A 9,518-nucleotide genomic window follows, 5' to 3' on the forward strand; every position below is an offset into this window, starting at 1 on the left:
ATATTTCTTAACAAAATGTAAACACGCTGCACAAATGTTATAAACATACCCATGTGTCAAGTTGAATAAAATGGCCAATCGTGATGTTAGGGATTTAAAAATTTGTGAACACTTTTCACTATGCGTGGGTCACTTTGAGCACATTTTGTAATGTGACCAATGACCTCGAGCACATGGAAATTTAATATAGATCGTGCCCATTGATGTTAGGGCAATCGGTCGGTAGTCTTTGAACTCCACCAGACACCACCGTTCAGCACTTCTTCGGTATCGACACGATCACGGACGTTTTCCATAGCACTGGTACAGACTGTTCATCGATGGAATGTTAGAATATTTGTGTGAAAGGCACCGCCAGTTGGTTGTGGGAGTATTTCAATATGAGACTGTGTATGTTGTCTGGACCGGGTGCTTTCCGTTCCGTACAATGTGTAAATAATTCCGCCACAACTTTTTCTTCTAGTTATGGAAGTGGCTTTCTGTTGATTGTTGAAGTTGATTCCGTGTCGATTGTTGGTAGACACGCATCGAAGCGGCAGTAAAACGTGTTGAGTTTGTCAACATCTTTGCTTGCATTCCCGGATGGGAGTCGTGGTTTCTTTGGTTCTGCCCCTCCCATTTCTCGAATCATTTCCCACGCTTTCATGGAATTTCCCGATTTTAGTTTTTGTTCCATTTTTCATGTGTACGCATAAACATGTTATCATCATCATCACCTACTTCAAATATATGCAAGGTTGGGACTTTGTAGCATCCACTCATTCAGAAACGGAAGGTAAGAGGTTTGTGTTAAGTGGGTTTATGTTGTTCCTGTTTTATTATTATTTCTATCGATATAACATTTAATAATTGTTAATGTAAGCTATCTTAATCAACAAGCTGTGCAGTTCGCGACAAAAAATAAACACACATACAAACAAACAAATAGAAGTAAAAAACAAAACAAAACAAACAAAAAACAAAAGCACAAAACAAAACAAAAGCTAAACAAAGCAAACAAAAAAAATCACAAATATCTATCTACCCCCCCCCCCCCCCCTTCCTTTTTCCTTCTAAAAAAAAAAAACATAAAAAAAAAACCCAACGAAAAACGTTATCCTTTTTTAAAAGGCTCGTGGAGATCCCGCCATATTTGCGGAGAAATAAAAGCTATGTAAACAGGCGGCCATCTATTATATTTATTATACGACTGTATTTTATTTTTAGATTTTCCGAAAATTCTGTGTCAATGATAAAGACTAAACATTGACTTTGCTGGACAATGTTGATCCCCAACCCTATTGTTAAAAAGAATAGATTAGAAAGATTATCATTACTTGATAGTATCAAGAGAGGTTGAAAATTACGTTGTCATTTTTTTTTTTGTTGCGGATGAGATTATCATTAGTTGATAGTATCAAGAGAGATTGACAACGTCACCAATTTATGTCGTGGATATGATAGAATTGCGTAGAATAAATTATACTCGCAATGAAAGTCAAACGTCAAAGAGGACTGAGTATTACGACCTTGCAGATTCTCTTCGTTTTCATTTGAATCAATGGATGATAGAATTAGCCTGAAATAAAAGGTTTGCAAGTTATTCGTATATCAGTTTGTAAAAATAGTTTTATAACTTTAAGATTTGCCAGTAATTCTATGCTCGATGATGTAAATATACATTGGTTGTTCGAAATAATTTTGATCCCCAACCATATAATTTGAAAAAAAGATTTCATTGTGTTGTTTACCTATTATTTAGATTTGGGAGTAAATTTGATATACATTCATTTTGAAATCTCAAGATGATAACGTTTCCATAGAGACCGCTTGCAAAGCCTTTGTCCATTGTGTTGCGATTTGTGCAGCTGCTCTCTGAATGTTTTCAATGGTTTTTATATTCCTCATGTCGCATGTGTCCCATGAAGTAGTAGAAGCACACAATAACACATGGCCTGCAGTCACCGGGTTTTAACCCTCTCCACAGGAAAATCGTCACATTTCTTACGATGCAACCAACAATTTTATCATTCTGATTTCTCTTGTACATCACAACATTTGAAGAACAATCGTTGCTATAGTTATAAAAACTTGGCACTGTGTTGTAGAATTCAATTTGCAGAACAATATTATGTATAGACTATAGAATGTACTTGTCGCTTCTCTGGGTAAGAAAATAATAATTTTTTTTTTTTGGTATTGAGTGGGTGTGAAGATTCGGGGATAATTCTGAAAATGGCTGGTAAGGAGAGAGCTAATGGTTGATTCTCTCCATAAAAACTATTAAAAAGTTTTAAAAAACCCAAAATAACCCAACATTTTTCGTAATACAAAAGGACAGTAATGAACTTTAATAATATAAGCACGAAGAAAATACAGTGGAATCCCAGTATGTATGTATAACAGTACCAGTGGTGTTGGGACCAGCCTAAAATCTCTGTAAAAACCGACTCCTGTTATAGCCGAATTTCAAGGGAAATAACCAAAAAAATAAATAATAATCCTAAATCACAATTTCTCTCTCACTCTGTCTATCGCTCCCTTAAACACTTTCAAACTGACCGCAGTGTGTGTGTGTGTGCGTGTGTGTGTGTGTGTGTGTGTGTTTGTTTCGTGTTAGACCCTAGTAATACTGAAAATGATGTAGTACAGTAAGTAGTACGTAGCCTATAGACACACACACACACACACAGAGATAGAGAGATAGATAGAGAGAGAGAGAGAGAGAGAGAGAGAGAGAGAGAGAGAGAGAGAGAGAGAGAGAGAGAGAGAGAGAGAGAGAGAGGTATGCACGAACTAGGTCTAACAGTTAGCTGTAGGCTTAACTGAACGAATTGCATTGTATTTGGAGATGTTGAGTGGGTTTTCGCGCCCCTTTTATGTCCGATTCCGCTTTTAATACTCCTTGCTATAGCCGATAAATTTTACCAAAGGCAAAGAGGAAGGAAAAAACTGGGATTATAAAATCCCCTGTTATAACCAGGTCCATGCTATAGATGGGTTTCACGGTGTAGATCATCCTGATAGATTCACATGCCCATAGTTAGATTTTGAATGAACAGATATGACCAGTTACCAGGTACAGGTGTCAATTAACAAACACACACTTACTTATTTCCTTCAGTGCTATCTCACAACAGGTGGACTGTTTGTTGCTTTTTGTACGGCGCCTGCGACACATAATTTAGGTCACTTCAGCGCCAGTTAAAAGGAAGAAAATGGGATAGTAGAAAAAGTTATAGATTTACAATTGAAAGCATACGAGAAAACGTAAGACAAAGGGGAATGGTTCATATCGGGATCAGATATATCTACCTACCTACCTATCGACATACATACATACATAAATACATAGATACATACATATACATACATACATACATACATACATACATACATAAATACAAACATACATACATACATATACATACATACATACATACATACATACATAAACGTACCCCCCCCCTAAAAATAAATAAATAAATAAAACAAATTTAAAAAACAACAAATCAACAAACAAAAAACCAAAATTAAAAACAAAAACAAAACAAACATTCCCCCTCCCAATAAAAAACCCAAATAAACAAACAATCCAATAAAAGAGAGAGAGCGAGAGAGAGAGAGAGAGAGAGAGAGAGAGAGAGAGAGAGAGAGAGAGAGAGAGAGAGAGAGAGAGAGAGATAGAAAGAGAGAGAGAGAGAGAAAGAGAGAAAGAGAGAGAGAGAGAGAGAGAGAGAGAGAGAGAGAGAGAGAGACCTCACACACACACACACACACACACAAAATCCTAAAAACAGACAACTAAAAACATTTTAAATTCAAAAACAATTCACGCAAAAAAAAAACAACAAAAAAACAAACAACCCCCAACAAAACAACAAAAATCAAACAAAAATCAACAAAACAACAAAAGAACCGCCCCCCCCCCCCCCCCAAAAAAAAAAAAAAACAACAAAAAACAACAAAAAATAAAATCGAAATAAATGAAGATAACCAGCAGTGAAATTGTCACGTGAAATGGCACTACAAGTTTATTTATTAGGCGAGTAGGTACACATGTGTCCAGACCAAATGTGTTACAAAGTCTGTGATGTGTCATTCCACATCCATAGTTTACATCCCACGACTGTACATTATATTACATCATTTACAGATATATATATACCGAAACTGAAATGGAATACTTCTTACGTCAGTTAATTTACATTGTTTGTTCGGAATTTCCCGGCCCGTGACGTGGTATTCTCACCACGTCACGGGCCGGGAAATTCCGAACAAACAACGTAAATTAACTGACGTAAGAAGTATAGAACAGTAAAGTTAGCTGCCCCAAACGTAAACAATAACAAGTTGCTAGTGATTACCGTTAGGGACCGGAATAATTTACGCACAATATAGGTCTCCCAATTTTGTAGTTTGAGTTGTAGGCAATACACTTTCAGTATTGAAAATATGTTTACATAAAATCTAACAGTTGCAGAAATAATAATATAAGGCTAAATTATTATGAAAATCAGGCTCCGAATAATTCTCGTTTTGTTCACACCAGCGCAATAATTTGCTCTGGTCTAAAAATAGATAGAATGTAACTTTTGATAAATTTTAGAAAATTTTACCTTTTGTTCCATAAAATATCCATATCTAGACATTATTTGATGCATGATCGAGTATTTATGAATATGTGTTTCTTTTGCCACCTAACAGCCAAATTTTAAAGGTTATTTTTTTCTATTATTTACATTGGAACGTGAGCTGTCAAGACAGGAACATGTGGTTTGCCACTGCTTCTCGACCTTTGTTTACGTTTGGGGCACCTAACTTTACTGCTCTATTCCATTTCAGTTTCGATACTGAAATGTATTCGAATAAACGTGAAGTACCGTTCTTTGTCAGCGACCACGTAGTAAAAATCGGAAAACTCCGATAAAAAGATCAAAGGAATGAGGTGGCGACTAGGGTATTTTAGGTTCTGGTTGTTATCTTGTATACACACACACACACACACACACACATGTCATCACTACCTTTATGGCAATAAAAAGTGCGAATGTAAATATTATCTAGCTGACCTGATACTGATACGAAAATCTAGTTGTGCCTTATCGAAATTGACATGGAGGGAAATACAATGGAAACGATTTATATGTAATCCAATGCAATAAGAGTTTCGGATGCAACATTCTTAAAGTTCCAATTTGTTTTTCTATCTCGAGATTTTACACAGAGCACGATTGCACCTTATATTAATATGGATTTTGAAACTTATCTGCTGTATATATATTTTAAACCTCTCTCCCCCCCCCCCCCCCCAACCCCATCTTTTCCCTTCACAGGCCATGTCCCGGGTGCTGATGCTGTTATTTCAAAACTACTTCTTCCATTGTACCACCATCTTTGCTGCTAATCATGCAGCTTCAACAAACACAAAAACAACAATTACTTCTGCTCTGCCACCACCACCACAACAACAACTACAACGACTGCCACTACTACTACCACCACCACAAAAACTACTACCACTGCCACCAATACTACAACTACTACGGCCACAACAACTACTACCACCACCTCTTCTACTATTATTGATTTGAGTCAGTTTCTGCAAGATTTCATTCATCGTGTTTTGTTGATAAAAGGGAAACCCGAAACATCCACATTATCTGTCTCTGTGATTAAATTGACGCTCCCATTCAATTTCCTATTGTTATTTATTTTGTACGGGGAATATTTAAAAGATGTTTGTTTGTTTTAAAGGGTTTTACGACACTTGCGACACATTTAGGTCATTTCAGCGCAAGTAAAAAGAAAGAAAATGGAATAGTCAAAAGGTTATAGATTTACAATTAAAGCAGCAACACACGTGGTCTGCAGCAAGGGCAGGAAGAAGAATGAAGAAGAAGAAGAAGAAGAAGAAGAAGAAGAAGAAGAAGAAGAAGAAGAAGAAGAAGAAGAAGAAGAAGAAGAAGAAGAAGAAGAAGAAGAAGAAGAAGAAGAAGAAGAAGAAGAAGAAAAAGAAGAAGAAGAAGAAGAAGAAAGAAGAAGAAGAAGAAGAAGAAGAAGAGAAGAAGAAGAAGAAGAAGAAGAAGAAGAAGAAGAAGAAGAAGAAGAAGAAGAAGAAGAAGAAAAGAAGAAGAAGAAGAAGAAGAAGAAAAAGAAAAAGAAGAAGAAGAAGAAGAAGAAGAAGAAGAAGAAGAAGAAGAAGAAGAAGAAGAAGAAGGATGGATGTGGAATGGTGATTTATTATTTTTTGTCTTCTCTTTTTAAAAATCTCAATGTATGGCTGAGTTTGGTGGCGAAAGGGCAGAAATAAAATATTCTACTTGGCCATTTCAATTTGTCATCAAGTAAATAAATTACAATTGAAAGGATGTTAAAAAATGTTAGGAAGAAAGAACAATGGGTTAAGTCGAAGAAGTGGACTTTAAAAAACAATATATTTATATCTGATAACCCATATTGTAATGGCATGGTGGTTTTTTGCAACGAAAATGTTAAAATCCAAAATTTTGCAAGCTAAAAGCAGCAAAATTTGCAAAAAATTGTTGCGCGCAATGCAAATCAGTGATATTATGCGTCAGCAAGCAATGCAAAAAACTGCTATGCCAGATTGTAATGGGATCATTGTCATAAACTAAAGCAAAATATTGTCCGTAGCATGTTTCAGAATTAAGCTTCCCTGTCGCGCTGTACTCACATAATATACATAATATGAATAATCTTGTATCAAATGGAACTTTATTAAATAACCTATTGAACATAAGAACCGTTATGTCAAAAATAAAAATAACTCTTAGACTCTTAGGTCAATATTCCCATAAGCCTTTGTTTAGTGTGTATGATGTTTGTATAAGAAGAAGAGAAAAATAAACTGGCAAAGTGATGACAAACATTGGATGTCTCCCAACCCTGAGGTTTTAAACAAAAGAAAAAAAAAGAACTGCGAACCGCTATGTTCCACACACGTCTGCATTCGGTGTACCCAACATTCACCATTTTCCATTGATTAAGCTTGGACAAGGAGCAAAAGTATAACAAACTTGTTATGTCACAGCTCTATGACACGACAAGCATCAAAATACTCGAAATTTGGCATCAAGATTTCTTAGATAAAATGTCAGGTTGTCTCAAATTTTGATAGTTGTAATTGTAGGTTGCTTATTCACGAAATTATAGAAGAGGAAAACTTAACTCACTCAATCCTAGAGATTTTTGCTACTGTTCAAAATTGGAAAAAAATGTATTAAAAATGAGCATGTGCATATAGTTTCATTCAACAACTATTAACATGTAAAAATGGAAAACATTAGCTTTGATGCTACGCCTATAATTTGTCTCAGAAAATTGTAATAAATAGGAATGGGGTAAAAGGAACCCGGGTAAACTACGGATATAGTTGGTGTTAAGGTTGAGTGAGTTAATTATGAAACACACCTCGTAGTTACTTATCATTCCAAGGTCAAGGCTATATAAAATATATTGTAGAAAATCATTACGACCTATCTGACTATATATTCTTTCATTGATGAAGATTTCTTTTTTTGTGGCCAAATCACGCAAAGGCACACATTTCTAATGAGTCATAGAACAACCTTTAAAAAACCCAAATCAAACAAAAGAATTATATAGCACAATATCCACTAAAAGTGCTCTACAAGGGGTGCTTAATTAACTGCAACACTTAACATGTACGACGAGACATGACGCTAGAAAGGCGATATATATATATATATATATATATATATATATATATATATATATATATATATATATATATACACAAACATATATACACAATTTTCTTTGAGAGACGACGCTATAGTTAAGAGAACATACACAAACGAACAAACACAAAATAATATCAAATCATAAAGAAATATCTCATTTTATTATACGACCTGAGGTTGAACAGTGTCGAAACAACAACAACAACAACAACAACAATGACAACAAAAACAACAAAATCCAAAATAAAACAAACATAAAATGAAAGTCGTGGTAACATGGATTATAAATATTTATCAGAGACTTGGCATAGGCCTAGGCTAATTATATTTACATTGTCTACAGACGGAAAACAGGTAATTTGGTGCTGAAATATTTCCCAGCTTTTGTTTACATTAACATATTTAATAATAATAATAATAATAATAATAATAATAATAACAATAATCATAATAACAATAATAATAATTTAAAAAAATATTACTACTACTACTACTACTACTAATAACTACTATAATAATAATAATAATAATAATAATAATAATAATAATAATAATAATAATAATAATAACAACAATAATCAGCGATATATAAAATATGAAAATATATCGAGTACAAATAATAATGTTGATTTCTCTCCAACACTGGAATCGAAAATTAAAATAATATCTATTACAAAATCAAATTCTGATGTCAAATGTTGAACACCTCAAACACATTCATTTCGAATTATTGACACAATTAAACATACTATTAGTTTTAAACACGATTTCAATACATATATTTAATTCTTCAATTATATTATATATTATCATCATTATTAATAATATTAATAATAAGAATAACAATAATAATAATAATGAAAATAATAATAATAATGATAATAATAATAGCATTAAACATTTATATTTGTTATCATATCCATCAGTATGAGCTCAAGGCTCTCCAAATAGGATGCAATTCAGTCGTAATTATTCTAATTCAATGTAACAGTACCTTTATATTAATTGTAAAGATTATATATATATATATTTCTTGGGGTGGGATTTTTTTTTTTTTTATCCCTTATGTGGTGTAATTCCTTCCACATCATAATGTCATCCTTTGTTAATCGGATTAAAATCACAGATTTAACTTTAAGCGAGAGAGTATCATTAATGATGCTTGGCATTCAGTGTACATGGCATCATTAATGATAACTCTCCAGAATTAAAGTTAAATCTCTGATATGAGTCAGGAACAAAGGATGACATTATGATGTGGAAGGAATTACACCACATAAGGGATAAAAAAAAAAATCCCATCCCAAGAAATGACACAGTAAGTGCCTCCCTGACCACTATGGACGGTCAGGAACCCCACCCTGGAAATGACACATTAAGTGCCTTCCTGCCCACTATGGGAGGTCGGGAACCCCACCCTGGAAATGACACAGTAAGTGCCTCCCTGCCCACTATGGGAGGTCAGGAACCCCACCCTAGAAATGACACAGTAAGTGCCTCCCTGCCCACTATGGGAGGTCGGAACCCCACTCTGGAAATGACACAGTAAGTGCCTCCCTGCCCATTATGGGAGGTCAGGAACCCCATCCTGGAAATGACACAGTAAGTGCCTCCCTGCCCATTATGGGAGGTCAGGAACCCCATCCTGGAAATGACACAGTAAGTGCTTCCCTGCCCATTATGGGAGGTCAGGAACCCCATCCTGGAAATGACACAGTAAGTGCCTCCGGCCCATTATGGGAGGTCAGGAACCCCATCCTGGAAATGACACAGTAAGTGCTTCCCTGCCCATTATGGGAGGTCAGGAACCCC

The 9,518-nt window shown here is 34.9% G+C and overlaps 1 long non-coding RNA gene across 2 annotated transcripts in view; it reads left to right on the forward strand.

Moving 5' to 3' along the window:
• Nucleotides 1–5,550, forward strand: part of LOC144974706 (uncharacterized) — a 5,882-nt gene extending 332 nt beyond the window's left edge. The window contains exons 1-2 of one of the 2 annotated variants that reach the window (XR_013645797.1): nucleotides 1–775; nucleotides 5,316–5,550. The exon at nucleotides 1–775 is cut by the window's left edge and continues 332 nt beyond it. This is a non-coding gene — a long non-coding RNA (uncharacterized LOC144974706). Of the gene's footprint in view, nucleotides 776–1,110; nucleotides 1,571–5,315 lie in introns of those variants that run through there. The other variant, XR_013645798.1, reaches the window with a different exon arrangement.
• Nucleotides 5,551–9,518: the final 3,968 nt, after the last annotated feature.

The sequence above is a fragment of the Berghia stephanieae genome, chromosome 6 (genome assembly GCF_034508935.2).
Source record: "Berghia stephanieae isolate SIO BIC M18660-M18661 chromosome 6, UCSD_Bste_1.3, whole genome shotgun sequence".
Lineage (NCBI taxonomy): Eukaryota > Metazoa > Mollusca > Gastropoda > Nudibranchia > Aeolidiidae > Berghia > Berghia stephanieae.